Source organism: Protopterus annectens, chromosome 5.part0, assembly GCF_019279795.1.
Source record: "Protopterus annectens isolate FY-2018-M chromosome 5.part0, PAN1.0, whole genome shotgun sequence".
Classification (NCBI taxonomy): domain Eukaryota; kingdom Metazoa; phylum Chordata; order Ceratodontiformes; family Protopteridae; genus Protopterus; species Protopterus annectens.
Window position 1 is genome coordinate 465,185,964 of NC_056735.1, and position 18,514 is coordinate 465,204,477.

Below are 18,514 nucleotides of genomic sequence, written 5' to 3' on the forward strand. Positions count from 1 at the left end.
ATAGGGGGCAGTCCTAGGGTAAATTTTCTGTTTCCAACATGTAGATCTAAGTTGTGCTTGAATACAAGTAGGAACAAACATTGATTTGCATGAATGAAGAGTCTGTCACAGAGCAGCAGTATCCTCTTTGAATTATACCTCTCCCAACAAAACCATTCTGTTCATGTTGTAGAAGAGGTTTAGATTCCTAGACTGAGAATTTCTGATGCCATTTGGCTTGCCGATATTCAGTAAATCTATCAATATTGAGTTGGAGAATGCCGTATATGGCAGACATTGGTCACCTCTTAGCAGGCTGTAGGATATTGAGTATAGTGACAGGGCTTTGAGTTGGTCCATGTAGGACACGTTTAGGACTTGTATGCTTTTAGTAAGCTATCTGTGTGGGCATTCCTGTTGTGTCATGTGTCCTAACAGATACAAGGCAAAGGGGGTATTATACTCAGTGGTTGGCCTAATGAGGACTGGGCAAAGGGGGACAATGATATCCCTAGATCTAGACATGATGCCTTTGATTCAAAGCTGTAAAATATAGAGGGGCATTCTTACAACGGACATATGTTGGTCAAAAGTTAGGTCCATTGTTTGAGTCAAATCCCAAACAACTGGGTGAACATGTAGGGTTATATTTTAAATGTGGTAATTCCCTGGGTTAGATGACTTTTCAAAAGATAAAGTAATGCACTTTTTGGCATTTAGTTCCAGTCTTTGATTTTGGCACCAGTTATTCATTTGAGTTAGACATTCCTGCAGGATGGATAAGTAATTTGAAGATTCAATGACTGTTACTAGTTTGCAGTCATCTGCAGTCTTAGTTAGACAGACCCCTCTGGTATTGTCTTTTACTTCAGAAAAGTAGATGCCCAACAGTAGAGGTTGCAGCACAGAACACTGAGGACTCCACTGGTGACTGGCATGTTTGTAGTGGTAACTTCCCCTATTTTGATTTCCTTAGTCCTGTCTGTAATCCAAGTTGGCAATCCAGTTGGTTAACGAAGAGATTTACTCCCAGTTTATTTAGGCAACTTACAGTTTTTTGGAAGCTCCCAGTTTGTAATCTTATTGCCAGATATGTCTTTGTACTTTCTGGATGTACACAACTTGTGGAAAGATCATATCATTTTCTACATGAGATTTGTGGATGATGTCTTTCACCTATGGAAATGAGATGCCACTAGTCTACGGGAATTTGTCACTTTTATCTCTCACACAACCAGTTTTTTGAGATTTGACTTAAAATTCTCTGAAAGGGAAATAGAGTTCCTTGATGTGAAACTTTGCCTGACCCCACGTAATGGGATAAAAACCATGATTTTCAGGAAACCTACATGGTGAAATCATTTGCTACATCAGACCAGCATGCACCCAAGGCACATCTTTTGGAACTTAGTGGCAAATCAGGCCACATGTTTCTCCAAATTTTGTTCTAGGGACATATTCTTAAAAGAAAAAGAAACTCTTGTGAACACCCTTAAGAGAAGAGGATATAAGGAAGAAGATACCAGAATGAGTAGCGAAGATGCTATGCAACTCAACTCAGAAGACGTAACCTCTATATTCTAATAGGAGGTGTGAAGAGACCAGACAACCACAAGATAATAGGTCTTCAGCTAATTTGAGGTGCACACTGACTTACAGCATGGATAATGGATTCATTTGTAATACTATTAGGAAGTTGTGGCCAGTCTTAACTTCTGCTGAGAAATTACAAAACATAGTGGGGGATAAAACTAGTTTTGCATTTCAGAAGAAGAAGAATCTGAAGCACTTACTGTGTCAACATGATGGCCTTACTATTAGCAGGTATAGTACATGAAGCCAATGTAAAGGTACCTGGAAATGTGGTTTTTGCAAAGCATGCCCTTTTATACGGATACATAATATATTTGAACACCCAGTCACCAAGAAGAGTTATTCCTTTCAAGGTTATGCCACATGTACCAGCAAGAACATTGTATATTTAGCCATCTGCGAGGCATGTTCTTCCTACTATGTAGGTAAAACAAATAGGGCTTTTAAGGAACGGATTTTATGCCATCTGTCAGACATAAGAAGAAATCAAGTAGCTACAAATGCCCTGCATCAGCATATTAGGGCAGAAGAAAATCACAGTTTCAAATTTATGGCTCTAATGAAGCTGAATGAAAGCCCAAGGGGAGATGACATGAGAAACAGAACAGAGGTGGAAGAGACCAAGTGGATTATGGAAATGAGGGCAGATAAACCACCGGGCCTTGATGGAATGGTATCTCTGTAAGAAAGGAGCATAAACATAAAAAGTAGAAACAGGAAGAGGGAATAAGCAGAACGTATGCCTGCTACTTGTAACTTTGGAGGACTACCACCACAGGGACCTGTCTCCATTAGCCATGGAAGAGAAACCACCCCTGAACAGCATGATTGGTTGAACACTGTTTAAAAGTTATGATGGGAGTGAATAAATGATCTGAAGAAGGTTTTACCAAAAGTGATTATCCTACGTTCTCTTTGTTTGTTTTGTCTTTTAAGAGTTTTATTAAATCACAGATTTTATTGTGTCTATGGTGGTATGTCTGCATTGTTTTCTACTATCCTTGCTGACTTGGGTATCTTGAGACAGTGTAGTAACTGCCTCATGCACACTGTCAGCCTTTTACTAATAACTTACTCTAGTACAAAGTGCGGAGATGCATCTACCCCAAGAATCTTGAATCCCTGCTCTCTTGCACTCAAAACAGTAACACTGAAGAGGTTGTTAACTCACCCACCACTACTCACACACATAGTACCACAACTCACAAACATAGCACATATCCAACACATATCAACATACATGGAGGTACTCAAAAAATTTACCAAAACACCAGAGACCTCCAAAACAAAAGATTGCTACAACTAACACAATTCACACAGTACCCAAGACACACAGCATCACCAGTGTCTCACCTACCAAGCCCTTATGACGTAACGCTCAAAACCAAATGTTCTTGTCATGGGAGACTCCATAGCAAGACACACAGATGTCCCTCTCACCAGGTTAGATAAAGAGAAAGTCTTGGTCAGCTGCCTGTCTGGTGCCAGGACTCAGCAGATCACTCATGCACTCAGGTCTCTTGGCAACAAGTACCTTTATGACTCTGTCATACTTCATATTGGAGTGAACAACCTGAGACATACCTCACTGGACTATATGAAGAGAAATGACTGAGCTCTCTGTATGTGTCTCAGGCAGGTATGTCCATAGCCTTGAGCAGCATATTAACCTCACCTAGAATTATGCCACAATATAAACAAAAAAATGATCAGTTTCAATAATTGGCTTAATTTTTGGTGTCATTCAAAGGAGATCCAGTTTCTGTCTGCTTGGGATGACATGGTCAACAAACCTCACTGCTTTGCCACAGACAGTTTGTACCTGCCATTAAGCTTTCGGCTGCTGGCAAAGACTCTTGCCTTTTCCATAGTGCTTTTTTTAGGAAAGGTCTCAAAAACAAAACTGCCAACATGAAAACTGTCAACCATACCAAAATAAGAGTTATGCTGCTAAACGTGAGAAGCTTAAACCAAAAATTACACATCCTGGAAGCACTTCTATTACTAGAGGATGTAGATGTCTGTGCAGTCACGGAAACCTGGTTCAAGGCCTCAGACAGTACCCCAGCCTTACAAGGCTACAATGCCTTCCACACAATCAGTCCACAAAATGAGCATGTGAGAACCAAAGAAGGCATTTTTTTATCTATATTAGAGATAAATTCACCTCCAGACTAGTTAATTATTCATATTCATTTCTACATTTTACTAGCCATCACCCATAACCAGAAGAGATCTATAGTTAAAGGTCAATTGTTGAGGGCAGCACAGATGATTACATTAGAGGCAGAATTTTTACTAGCATGTAATAAAAGGAAGCAAATGTTTAAAAGGAGAGGTTTCCCTGAAACTTTATTACAAGAATTAATAGTAGAAGTTCAAACGAAAAGAAGGGATGGCTATTTTTCTCCTATCTTGCAGGTACCTAGCATGACTCCGCAGTGGTGCTACTGCGGTAGCGTTGTTGCCTCACTGTAAGACGCTGTCCGGTTCAACACTCAGCTAGAGCGTCTTCTGCGTGGATACATGCGTGAATGGGCGTTCCTTCATTGAAGGTTGTGCATCAGGGCTGGCAACTCGGTACGTAAAACTCAACTGCCAATCATTAGTGGACCGGAGTTCCACTGTGGCGACCCCTAACTGGGAAAAGCCAAAAGACACAACAACAACTTGGAGGTACCTAGCATACTAGACTGTATTTTGAGTCCAACTACTCTTGAGGGAAATACCATTGAAATAAATATGGGAGCTAACAATAATGATAATAGTAATAAAAATAGTTGCATAGTTAGCTTAATTACTACTTACACACTCCATGGTGAATCCATTAGAAGTATAGTGATAAAAAACGGGTGTATTTTAATGGAGGACAGACTTTAGAACTAAATTAGGTGTCCTCCCAAGAGCAGACTATAATAAAGGAGCAAATCTAAACAATATTTTAGAAAAAGTACAAAAATTGTATAACATAAACCCTGGTATGGGGAAATGTAATATATGTCCCTACTGTAAATACATAGATATAGGTAAGAAACACACCATCGGGAGCAGACATTTTTCAGCTACAGCTATGTTTGACTGCAACTCTAAGAGTGTAGTCTGTTTAGCAAAATGCCAATTATGTCTGGGTTTCTATATTGGTAAAACTGACCGTAAAATAAAAGAAAGGATTTACGAACATGTCTATAGTATAAGTAGGCACAAGGAAAATAATGCTTTGGTCAGTCATAGTAAGGATAACCCCGGGCACCATTTTAAATTTAGAGTGATTGACCAAGTAATGGGGCACACTACAGGTGGATAATGTCCCTCTTGCCTGAAAGACAAGAGCTGTAGTGGCAACTAACCTTAAATGCCCATAGTTACCCAGGGCTCAATGATCAATGTTCTGTTAAGTGTTTATTAAAACTCAAAAGCCTGGCCCATTGACTGCTTTAGTCTATTAATTTTTCATAAGGAATGCTTTTTAATATTGTGTATACCTATATTTAGTTTTAAGTTAGGTTGGATGCAGGTTACTATTTTTATTATAGGTTCATAGGTTCATACTAGGCTATCTGCCCTAGGGCATTTATAAGCCTAGCCAGAGTGTGTTTGACTTTTGCCACCCATTTTTAATTAATTTTGCTATGCCCTTTTTTCGAGGTTAGTATACTGTGCCTCTGTCTAACAGTGACAGAGAAGTGATACCCGGGGTCAACCTATGATCTCCCATCCACTCATCAAGATTCCTCTTGAAGAGAGTCAATGAGGGACTCTGCCTAACCTGGACTGGGATTTTATTCCAGAGTGAAGGGAGCCTCTGGGTTATGAATCTGTCCCTCCAGCATGTCCTATTTATTTCAGTGCTAAGGTTCAAGTCTCTCGAGCACGTAGCTCGATGGGATTTGGATTTTCTGAGGTGCAGCATGTCCATTAATTCCGGGTTGGACATGGCTTTATACGTCAGGCACAGATCGCATCTGAGCAGGCGGTATGCCACTGGTAGAGCTGGAGTTTCTTTAACCGGGCAGCATATAGCATCTGTTTGAGCCCTTTGATCCTCTTGGTGAGGTACTTTTGGGGTCTTTCCAGTTGCTGCAGGTGTCTGGTAAGGTACATCCCAAAAGGGGCATTGTACTCAATTATGGGCCTGATGAGGGATGTTTAAAGAGGCACGATGACCTCCCCTGATCTAGATGTGAATCCCTTCATGATTAGGTGGGCTATATAAAATGTTTTTCTAACCACTTTGGCCACGTGGTTGTCAAATGAGAGATTACTATCAGCTTGGGTCCCCAGGTCCCTAATTACTTCTTCTGTACTTAATGGATTACCACCTATGTGGTAATTTGTGGGCACTTTGTTTTTGCCAAAGGGGATGACTATACACTTTTTGGTGTTTAGCTTGAAGCCATGGCTCTGGCACCAGTTGTCTGTTTCTATGAGGCCCTTTTAGAGGATGCTTGTGTCAGCTGGAGAGTCAATTATGGCACCCAGTTTGCAGTCATCTGTGAACTTGGTCAGCCACAGTCCTTCCGTGTTGGCCTGTACCTCCGAGAAATATATACCAAACAAGAGAGGTCCCAGGACTGAGCCTTGTGGGACGCCACTTGTAACTGGTTTGGAGTCTGACATGGCTCCAGCAATTCTAACCATGTGGGTTCTGTCCTTGAGCCAGTTTGCAACCCATCTAGTGACATAGGGGTTTATATTTAAGCTGGTGAGCTTATCTATAATGCCCAAGTGGGGTATTGTATCGAAGGCTTTTGCGAGGTCCAGGTAGGCTGTGTGGACCACCTTCCCCTCATCAATGGCCTTGGTGACTGTTTCAAAGAAGTCAACCAGGTTTAAGAGGCAGGATCTGCCCTTAACAAATATTATTTATATTGTTTGCAACATAGTAATATGCTATTTTAAAAACAAGGATTTTTTTTACTGTGTGCACTGGTAATGTAATGCATGTTATATTTGTCAAGTGATTAGATGGCTATATAAGGAGGGGTTATTGTGGTTTACTTTGTCTGAAGAAGTTCATTTGAACTGAGTGAACAAAAGCACTCACATATTAAAGCCTTTTACCTTTGGAGCTGTGGCCTTCATTTTGTTTTATATTAGTTTATTGTTTTCTAAACAAACTAAAACATGAACTAGCATCACCATTAAGTACCCTATTCAGTCATAGTCTAACCACAGGCTTTGTTCCTGCGGAACGGAGAACAGCATCAATTATTCTCCTCCACAAAGGTGGCTTAGCAACAGACTCAGGGAATTCTAGACCCAAACGTGTGACCAGCCTCATCTGTAAAGCCATGGAATCTACCATCATGGACCTTGTAAATAAAGATATAGGTGACCTCCAAACCCTGGATCCGATCCAATTCAGCTTCATCAAGGACAGGTTCTGCCTGCTAAACCTGGTGGATTTCTTTGAAAAAGTGACCAGGGTCACTGACAGGGGCAATTCTGTGCACACAGCATACCTCAACTTGGCAAAGGCCTTTGACACAATCTCACATTCACGTATTACCGATAAAATTAGCAAACTGAATGTAAACCCATTTGTTGTAAGATGGGTTGCCAGCTGGCTCACAAACCAGTCACACATTATTAAAGTGGGTGACTCCACATGAACAAGAAGATTTGTTACCAGTGGGATACCGCAAGGGCCAATGCAAAGCCCTCTACTGTATGGTATATACTTCTCAGAAGTTCAGGCCAAAACTAAGGGGCTGTGGCTGACCAAGTTTGTGGATGACTGCAAACTGGGTGCAGTTATTGAATCCCCAAATTATATCAGTATACTTCAGGAGGGTCTTACACAGACCAAAGACTGGTGTCTCAGTCATGGTCTCAAAATGAATTTAAAGAAATGTATCATCATTCCCTTCAGTAAAAACAATGGCCCTTCACATTATCAAATTAACAACCCTATGTATCTAACAAGTGGTAAGACATCTGGGATCACAAGTAGACTGTGACCTTAACTTTGACCACCATGTGTCTACTGTAGCAAGGGAGGCTTTATACATAGCACACTTGATTAGCAAAGTCATCATCTCTAGAGCAAAGGAGGTTATTACTCCTCTATACTCATCAAAAATCAGGCCCATGATTGAGTATAACGCCTATTTCAGCATGTACCAAACAAAGCAAATGCAGCAACCGGAGAGACCTCATAGGTTTCTAACAAAGATGATCAAGGGACTCCAGCACATGCCTTACACAGACTTATTAATGTCCCTGTCACTATACTCAGAATCATATAGACTTCTTAGAGGAAACTTAGGCCAGGCTTACAGACCAAGCTCCGACCCAAACCTAATGAATTTGCTGCACATCTGTAAATTAAATAGGACTAGAGATACCATTCCAGGGACCTAAATATGGCCTTCAATTTGAATAGAACATGCTGGAGGGAAAGATTTGTCTCACAGCAGCTGCTGCATCTATGGAATAGGTTGCCAATTAATGTGAAGCAAAGCAACTCTATGACACTATTCAAAAGGAACCTGGATGAGTAGATGGGGCACCATATATTCTTACCAAGGATAGTGCCCACAACCCTCCTGGACATGGGCAGTCATTACTAAATACAATCCTGGGAACTGGCTAGATTGTCTATGGTATTACATTGGGATGAAATGGCTAGTCTTGAAATGACCTCTGGATTGATAGCCCAGTAACCTCCTATAATCCTATGATCATATGTACCTCAGTTTACTATCAGAAGTATAGAACGATGAGATATTTTTCCTTAGCAGCATATATTCAGCTTACACAGCAAGTAACAAGTCAATGAACCTGAAATGGATGTTCCCTTTTCTTAATTCTGGTTAAGAAAAAGGTAGGACCTGCATCTCAGATGCATTTAAGTCTTAGTTTAACATCTTATTGTAAATCTGAAATCAGAATGCAGAATGTGGTAGAAGACACAGACAGCAATATGTTTCAGAATGTTAGTGTAGAAAACTGTGGCTAAACATTATTAATAAGCTTCTTCCTGTAGTTCAGTGCTTGGGGGATGAGCCCTTCCCTTCTCCATTTGTCTATAGTGTGAGTATGAAATGTCACTTCACCAGACAGTGGCTGTGGCCATGCAGTTGTTTACATGGTGACTTGAATGCACATAGGTCCCTTTGTGAATAGGGCAGAGCTTTGGAATGATGCTTGAATCACACATCAGTCCTTTAAGACTCCAAACAATTTTTGGGAATTTCAATCAATATTATTTTCCCAAAAATACAACTACAAAAGCATGTCATATTTTTTTATGAAAACAGTCCACTGAATGTGTAAGACATTTTCATACTGTGTAATGTGGGCACAGTAAACAGACGAATGCCATAATGACAATGTTATTTAAAAAAGGCTGGAAAGACAGGAAAGCAAAGCACCAGACTCTCATTTGAAAAACCATTGGCTAAAAAGCTAAAAGTAATTTAATTTCCCAGCAGTATGTGCTTGATGATAAGAAAGCACAATAAACTCAGAATGTTTCCGAATATTCTACCATTGCAATCGCACAACTAAATCTTATAAAAACACATTATGATCTTGCTATCTAACACAAACAAAGCATACTTAAATGTTTCTCAAGAGAATTGTGTTAATTACTGGTCTGACTTTATCCTCCTATTAACATAGAGATATCGTCATGTGAGCCATTACCTGCGACATATAAAAGGCATGTGTACTCTGACGTTCACTCATCACAGATGGTAAGACATTACCTGCATGTCATGTTAAGTACATCTTCTTGTCCAACAGCCCATATTCTTTGGTCATGATGTGTGCAGGTATTCAGTTTGCATATTCAGTTTTTTTTGTACATATGGCCTTAATGTGCTATATAACATTTATATAAAAAGGAACTGCACAAAACTGATGAAGCAGTAGAAATTTTTATAGAGTCAAATAAAAATAATTTACAGGTTTCCAGGTTTGTTTGTCAAGCTTACAACTTACTGCCTTAAAAGAAGTCTGAATGCCATAAGCCCATGTTAATATTTGTTAATTCCCATATATATATATATATATATATATATATATATATATATATATAGATATTGATATAGATATATACACACACATATATATACACACACACATACACACACACACACACACACACATATATATATATATATATATATATATATATATATATATATATATATATATATATATATATATATATATATATATATATATATCCACACACACATACATATGTATGTATCTGCTCATTTACCAATGTCAAACAATGTATTTATCAAGTGTGTTTTGAAGGTAAGTAAATGAAAAGAATTAGGTGTGCAGACCTCACATATCACTGAATGTAATACAGTTGACAGTTCTGTGTGTGTGTGTGTGTGTGTGTGTCTGTGTGTTTGTGTGCGCGCGCGTGTGTGTATTGTGATTCAGTGTGGTGCCAGGACTACTTTTGCACTGAGAAAGAGTTTCTGTGTTTTTTGGGTTTATGCAAAAATGGAGTAGCTATATTTAAGCCTCATGGGAGAGGGGTGTCCCTAAATGGGCAGATACAAGGGGCATACACTCCTGCATAAAATACTTATTATGTATTTTTATACAGTTGGGTGTTTTGTTTCTTTTTTTGATGTAGGTGATATTAGGGATTTGGTGGTTCAGGGATGTGTGCATTCAGAATTATTTTAATGCTTTTGCAGTTCGAAACTTTTGGTGGTCAATGTTTACTTACTTATGTACACACACATATATATATATATATATATATATATGCATACGGTATCCGTACTGATCCCTGAATAACATTTTCACCGAATCACTAACGGCCGGGCATACATATGCGAAAGTGCTTTTCAACGAAGAAGCACTTTCGTGTAAGTATGCCTGTTGCAGAGGTCGTACTACGGTACAGATAAGGAAAATTCCCTTTTCCCCACTGTAGTTCGATCTTGGAGTGAGAATATTAAAGTAGGAGGGGTCTGGAGGGCACAGCCCCCCTCATGCGGGGTGCAGGGGCTTGCCCCCCCCCTGCAAAAACATTAATTTAATGTTTTTTTGTTTTGTTTAACACTTTCGGTGAAAGCGCTTTTGCTAAAGTGTGTTCAGTGATAGTGGATTCGGATCCATATATATATATATATATATATATATATATATATATATACATATATCCTGGATTCACTCCCATGCATACAGGACATTGGGATTGGGCAAGGAGTCCCCTTCAGCACTCATTGTTTGCATAGCTGGGATGGATTTTATGGAGTCGAGTTGCTGGCTCAAGGCCCAAACCTCCTCAGTGGGTGCACCACACACTCACACCTAGCACAAATTTAGACTGTCCAATTAACCTACTGCATGTCTTTGGAATGTGGCAAGAAACCGGAGCACTCTGAGGAAACCCATATAAATGCGGAGAGGACATGCAGACTCCATACAGAAGGCAGCCCCAGCCAAGAATCGAACCAGAGAACCTCTTCCTGTGAGGTGACAGCAATAACCGCTACACCACTGCACCGTCCATATATGCATACATATATTTATCTATCTATCTATATATATATATATATATATATATATATATATATATATATATATATATATATATAAATATATTTAGGCATACATGTAGTTAAAATGATCTGTAGTTGCTTTTAGTGTCAGTGGCCATTGTGAATACAAATATGATTTCAATTGCCTATCTGAGCCTTTGAGTTCATTGTTAGTACTTCTCAACACCATCTCCATGGGAGTTATGTATGATCTCTTATAAGCACTTAGTGTTGTCTTCCTTTGATGTAAAATTTATTTATACATGGTTCCTCCATAAGGATTTACCCTCATGTTATGTGCCACATATCAGTACAGGTTTATCCAAACCTGTACTGAAGTGGGAAAAAACATAGATGCAAAGGCTGAAGCTCTAGCTATGGACTCAGTCTGCTGAGGACTGCAGTAGAATTTACTGAAGTCACTAGGTAAGGTATTTGTTAAACTTCTAAAGCATAAATAGTAGTTTAGGGATCACTATCGGCTTAGACTTTTCTGAAGTAAGATGTTGACAAAGCTGATGAAATATTGAAAAGTACGGTAAAAAGATTAGTATATCCCCTGTGTAGTATGTTTACTAATTCTTCTAGTTAGGTTGATTTTTTAAAGTCAAGGATCCATTGGACATGTTCCCCTGTTTTAGGCTAAGGAATCCATTTTACTAATGAATTATTGAAATTTCTCAGGATAACTAGAATAGGATTTATAGATATATCAACTGGACGGCTGATATAGCTATCTTGGTCTGCATAGATAATGGATAGACTTCCTTAAGTGACAGTGAAGTTCAAATTTTGGTTCATGAAAAATTTGCTGAGAAGTAAGGGGGTCTCTGACAAAGACTGGTACTCCCCTACAAATTGCTCATATGCATGAAAGTGTGATATAAACTGAACCCAGTAAAAGATGGAGTGCTGTAGTTACCATGTAACCATGCTTCTCCAACTTTGTATATGTATATGTTTGAGTTGTAGCAAGGCCTCAGACTCATACCTGTCTTTGCTGAGACTTCTTACATTAGGTAGAGCCATCTTACTAGGTCAGAATATCTAGGAAACTCACTCTTCTGAAAAATGCACATTATGCACATTGGTGGCAGCAAATGTCTTACCCATAATGCAAAAGTCATGAAAACAGAAGTGCAGACCATTACTGGTAAAGCAAAGTTAGTTAGTTATCCATCGCATCCCAAGTAGATAGACATTAGATTCAACATAGGTTCATAGGTAGGTACTACGCTATTGGCCCTAGGGCCTATACAAGCCTAGCCAAAAAAGGTACCCTGGCTTTCGCCACCCAAGAAAATTATTTTCCTGTGCCCCTGTTAAGCAGAGCCACAGAAGTGATCCCTGGGGTGAATTTCCTATTACCCATCCAATCATTAAGATTTTTTTCTTGAAGAGTGTTAATGAGGAGCTCTGTTTGACATAGATAGGTAATCTGTTCCAGAGTATGAGAAGTTTCTGGGACAGGAATCTATCCCTCCAGCATGTTTTGTTTATTGTGGTGACAAGATTTAGGTCCCTAGAGTGTGTAACTCGGAGGGATTGGGATTTCTTTAAGTGGAGCATGTCCAACATCTCTGGGTTTGACATAGCTTTGTAAGTAAGTAGGTGATATATGATGGAGTAAAGCTGGAGTTTTTTGAGAAGGTCTGAGTAGGGCATCTGTTTGAAGCCAGTAATCCTCTTTGTGAGGTATTTCTGCAGCCTTTCCAGTTGTTGTAGATGTCTTGTAAGGTACATACCAAAAGGGGTGTTGTACTCTATAATGGGTCTAATGAGTGATGAGTAGAGGGGAACAATGATTGTGATCTTGCCCAGAGTTAGTTGAACTTGGATAATCTCGGATGCATTAGCTGAGCAACTAGCTTGGAGGTATGGACATCCTTAATGAATATGGACACACCTCCACCTTTAGTGTTTTGGTCCAGGTTAGGTGGCTGAAAGGTGTGGTATGAATTATAGCCCGGTAATGCAGGGGTGCTCTCTGCAGCTTTGAATAAGGTCTCTGTCACTGCACAGATGTTGATGTTCTCCATTTTAAGGAGTGCCTCGAGTGAGTGCATTTTGAGGTTTAGATTTCTAGCATTGAGTAGCATTACCCTCAGATTTTTCATGCTTGTACCTGTTACAGTGGTAACTTTTTCATTTGAACCTTGCCTAAAAAAGGCACTATAGGGGTGGCAAGAGCCTTTGCCAGTATCCAGAATCCCAAGGGCGACAGGTGCAGGCCATCTCTGGCAAAGCATTGTGGTCTTTCCATCATGTTTGCCAGTATCCAGAATCCCAAGGGCGACAGGTGCAGGCCATCTCTGGCAAAGCATTGTGGTCTTTCCATCATGTCATCCCAGGCAGACAGATACTGGATTCCCTAAGAATGACACCAGAAGCTTAGCCAATTGTTGAAGTCAATCATTTTGTCCTTATACTGTGGTATCATTCTGGGTGATGGCAGGATACTACTTGGGGCTAAGGTCATATCTGCCTGGGCTACAAGATCGGAGAGCTCCTCCACGTCTCTTTTCATGTAGTCCAGGGAGATACATCTCAGGTCATTCACACCAACATGGACAATGACAGAGTCATATTTTTACTTGTTGTGGAGTGACCTGAGTGTGTGCATTATGGGGCAGATCCTGGCACGTGACAGGCAGCTGACAGTAACTTTCTCCTTGTTTATCCTGGTGAGTGGAACATCAGTGTGCCTGACTATAGAGTCACCTATGACTAGAGTGTTGAGTACGTTATGCCTTATGGGCTGTAGTTGTGTGGCTCACTGAGTATGTGGGCTATGTGTCATTTGGTTTGTTTTGGGGGGGTGGAGGTTGCTTGCATTTCTGCTTTGGAGGTCTTGGTTGTTTGGGCAGATTTTTATTGAGAGCCTCCGCGAATGTAGGTATATGTTTTGTGCTTGTGTGTGTGTGTCTATGTGTGGTGTGTGTGTGTGTGTGTGTGTGTGTGTGTGTGTGTGTGTGTGTGTGTGTGTGTGTGTGTGTGTGTGTGTGTGTGTGTGTGTGTGTTTTGGTGGTGTAGATTTTGAGGGACTATGTGATGAGTGTGGTGTGGTGCAAGTGTTTACCTTCTACTCTTGACTGTCTAGTCCAGTCTTCAGTGAAGAGAGCTTTGCTTCCAGTTTGGCTATATAAGTGCATCACTCACAGGTCGTATTGTTGGGTGGTAGGAGGAGAGGGTTGTCTGTCTACATAAGGCAATTGCTGCATTGCCCCAAGATGCCCAAATTCATCAAGTAGACAGGAGAAAACACCGGGAGCTGACCTTTAGACATGCTTGGATAAGTGCTTATTTATTAAGTACTAAAAATTGTTTTCCTATAGACAAGTGAGGAAAGTTGAGTGCAGTAGTAATTTGCAGCTAATTTAGTGCTTACAATGAGTTCTGACCAAGTGCTAAGCTGAAAGAAACAATTTGAGTGCTAAAACTAAAAAGCTGCAAGGGAAAATTTGAAGAACAGACTTTATGGCGCTATGAATAATTTAACCCTAGTTAAGTGGCGGGAGGGGGGCTCAGGAGCTTACAAACAGTCCTGGGTACAGCAAATCTGTATCTGGACTAGACTTGTTACTGGAAAGGGAAAAATCAAAATGAAAACTCCAGCAAAGCTAGAACTTCCAGTAAGTGACTTCCCAAACCTCTTGTATCAGAGGCACATGGGATATATGCAAATGATCCTAATGGACATTAGGTGTTTCAGCTAATTGGCAATTCTGAATGCCCATGACTTGTTTTGTTGTTTTAATGGACAATTTCAGGCCAATACAGCCAAACCCCACTAGCTGTGAATATGCATATTTCGGCCTTGTTATGACCTCATCAGCACGGCACAAGCAGAGTGTTTGACTAAGCGTTAGAAACACAGGGCTGTTATACCCATCTGATGGCCATTATCATTAGGGTCACTGAAAAAATATCCCAAGCAACAAACTAAAACAATGAGTGAGAAGGTCACTGAAAAACCAATCAGTAAAAACAAAATGAAAACTCCAGCAAAGCTAGAACTTCCAATAAGTGTCCTCCCAAACCTCTTGTATCATAGGTTCATAGATTAGTACTAGGCTAAGTGCCCTTGTGGTCCATTTTAAGTCTAGCCAAGTATCCCATGTGAGAATCAAACCCTGCACCTTGTGTCTGTAAGGTAAACACCTTAACTATTATGCCAACCTCCCACCCCTCAGAGGCACATGGGATATATGCAAATGATCCCTATGAACATCAGGTGTTCATTTGCTTCTGATGTGATCTTCTCACTCATTGTTTTAGTTTGTTGTTACAGGAAAGGGAGGAAACAAGCTTAGAAATTTTTTTCAGTAAAATGGAAATGGAGAAAGCTGGAACAGAAGTGAATTCAAGGTTAAGAATATGAGCGGTTTGGCCTTCACAAATGTTCTCTAGTAGATTGAATGAACTAATGACACTAGACTGGGAGGATTGTCACAGATTAAATATACAGTATGGGCAGGCAACTGCAAAGCCACCAAGTATAAGAACACCACAACACCATAACTATTACAGCTCCTAGCTGTAGCTGAATGACAATAGATAATATCACAATTATTAAAGCCATTTATCATATTTTGTTAATCTAGGCATGATTCTAAATGCTGCACACATTCATATGAAGGTCTGTCAAGCTCCCATTGTGTGACACACTTAAAATTATTCACACTGATATGGATCATCACTAGCTCACAGTTTTATTTGTCAGGATGGAAGGAATCCTTCATAACCTCCCCAATCCTGGCTACAGAAAGGCAGCCAGCTGTCCCCTTGTTTATATCCAGCCTATGAAGGATGATATCTGAATGCCTTATAACATATCTTACTTCCAAAATATTACTTTGCCAAACAGTATATGTTGTGGGATAGAAGGGCTTAGGATCTGCACTCAGAAGCACATTTTTAAGGTAAACACCTTAACCATTATGCCAATCTGCCACCCTGTGTAGTGTTTGCTGAAGTTTGTGGTGTTGGTGATGGTGCAGTGTTCTAGTTTTTGGATAAGGCCTCATAGCCTAGATGTTTTAATTCATGGATCCTTAGGGAGTGACTTCTTAATCATTGCATATCCAGACAGCTTTTGAAGGAAGTTAATAATAACTCCTGTTATTACTGCAGGTGAAAATGTATCCCATAGTATCAGGAGGTGGTGTGTAATGTATGTGACACTCTCTGTGCTAGTGATATTTAACAGAATATCACCTTGTCTTTATGTTAAGTCCCCAGAAAAATGTCCCAAAAATAAAATTTCAAAATGAACTATGTTAGAATCTGACTTAAAGATACATCACAGTCTTTCTGGTATCTTGTTTGTAGGCAATACAATTTAGTACTGCATTCCATAATAATCAGTGTAGTATAAAGTAGCACACTGATCTTCCTGAAATGAACAGACATGAAAATTACAATTAGAATAACTATAGTTCCCTTGATTCTTGAAAAAGGGTAATTGTGAGGTGGAGTTCAGGGAAGAGTTAAGACATCACTGGGTGGCAGTGAAGAGTTACAAAATAGCTGGATAACTACAGCAGAGCTAGTAAGGGAGACTGCTAGAAAGGTGCTTGGGATGACATCTGGACAGAGGAAGGACGACAAAGGGACTTGGTGGTGGAATGAGGAATTACAGGAGAGTATACAGAGAAAGAGATTGGCAAAGAAGAAGTGGGATTTTCAGAGAGATGAAGAAAGTAGACAGGAGTATAAGGAGATGAGGTGCATGGCAAAGAGAGAGGCGATGAAGGCTAAGGATAAGGCATATGAAGAGTTGTATGAAAGGTTGGACACTAAGGAGGGAGAAAAGGACCTGTACCAATCAGCTAGACAGAGGGACCAAGCTAGGAAAGATGTGCAGCAGGTAAAGGTGATAAAGGATAATGAGGGAAACATGCGAGGAGAGTGTGCTGAGCAGATGGAAATAGTACTTTGAGGGACTGATGAATGAAGAGAATGAGAGGGAGAGAAGGTTGGATGATGTGGGGATAGTGAATCAGGAAGTGCAATGGATTAGCAAGGAGAAAGTAAGGATAGCTATAAAGAGGATGAAGAATGGAAAGGCTGTTGGTCCAGATGACATACCTGTAAAAGCATGGAGGTGTTTAGCTGAAATGGCAGTGGAGTTTCTAACCAGATTGTATAATGAAATCTTGGAAAGTGAGAGGATGCCTGAGGAGTGGAGAAAAAGTGTTTTGGTACCAATTTTTAAGAATAAGGATGATGTGCAGAGCTGTAGTAACTACAGAGGGATTAAATTGATCAGTCACAACATGACATTATGGGAAAGAGTAGTGGAAGCTAGGTTAAGAAGGGAGGTGATGATTAATGATTAGCAGTATGGTTTCATGCCCGGAAAGAGCACTACAGATGTGATGTTTGCTCTGAGAGTGTTGATGGAGAAGTACAGAGAAGGTCAGAAGGAGTTGCATTGTGTTTTTGTAGACTTAGAGAAAGCATATGACAGCGTGCCTAGAGAGGAGTTGTGGTATTGTATGAGGAAGTCGGGAGTGTCAAAGAAGTATGTAAGAGTGGTACAGGATATGTACGAGGGTAGTCTGACAGTGGTAAGGTCTGCGGTGGGAGTGATGGATGCATTTAAGGTGGAGGTGGGATTACATCAAGGATCAGCTCTGAGCCCTTTCTTATTTGCAATGGCGATGGACAGGTTGACAAACAAGATCAGATTGGAGTCCCTGTGGACTATGATGTTTGCAGATGACATTGTGATCTGTAGTGAGAGTAGGGAACAGGTGGAGGAGACCATGGAGAGATGGAGATATGCTCTAAAGAGAAGAGGAATGAAGGTCAGCATGACTAAGACAGAATCTATGCATGTGAATGAGAGGGAGGATAGAGGAAATGTGAGGATGCAAGGAGTAGAGGTGGCAAAGGTGGATGAGTTTAAATACTTGGGATCAATAGTTCATTGTAATGGTGAGTGTGAAAAAAAGGTGAAGAAGAGAGTACAGGCAGGATTTATTGGGTGGAGAAGAGTGTCAGGAGTGATTTGTGACAGACGAGTACCAGTAAGAGTGAAAGGGAAGGTCTACAAGAGGGTAGTGAGACCAGCTATGTTATATGGGTTGGAGACAGTGGCATTGACAAAAAGGCAGGCGTTAGAGCTGGATGTGGCAGAGTTGAAAATGTTAAGATTTGCACTGGGTGTGAAGAGGATGGACAGGATTAGGAATAAGTATATTAGAGGGTCAGCCCAGGTTGGAAGGTCTGGAGACAAAGCCAGAGAGGCAAGATTATGTTGGTTTGGACATGTGCGGAGGAGGAATGCTGAGTATATTGGGAAAAAGATGCTAAGGATGAAGCTACCAGGTAACAGGAAAAGAGGAAGGCCTAAGATAAGGTTTATGGATGTGGTGAGAGAGGACATGCAGGTGGTTGGTGTGACAGAGCAAGAT

General features: G+C 40.3%; 1 protein-coding gene across 9 annotated transcripts in view; it reads right to left on the minus strand.

Annotated features, from left to right (window-relative positions):
• DMD (dystrophin) overlaps positions 1–18,514 on the minus strand; it is a 9,298,038-nt gene that overhangs the window by 6,711,415 nt on the left and 2,568,109 nt on the right. The gene's annotated exons all lie outside the window — the stretch shown is intronic.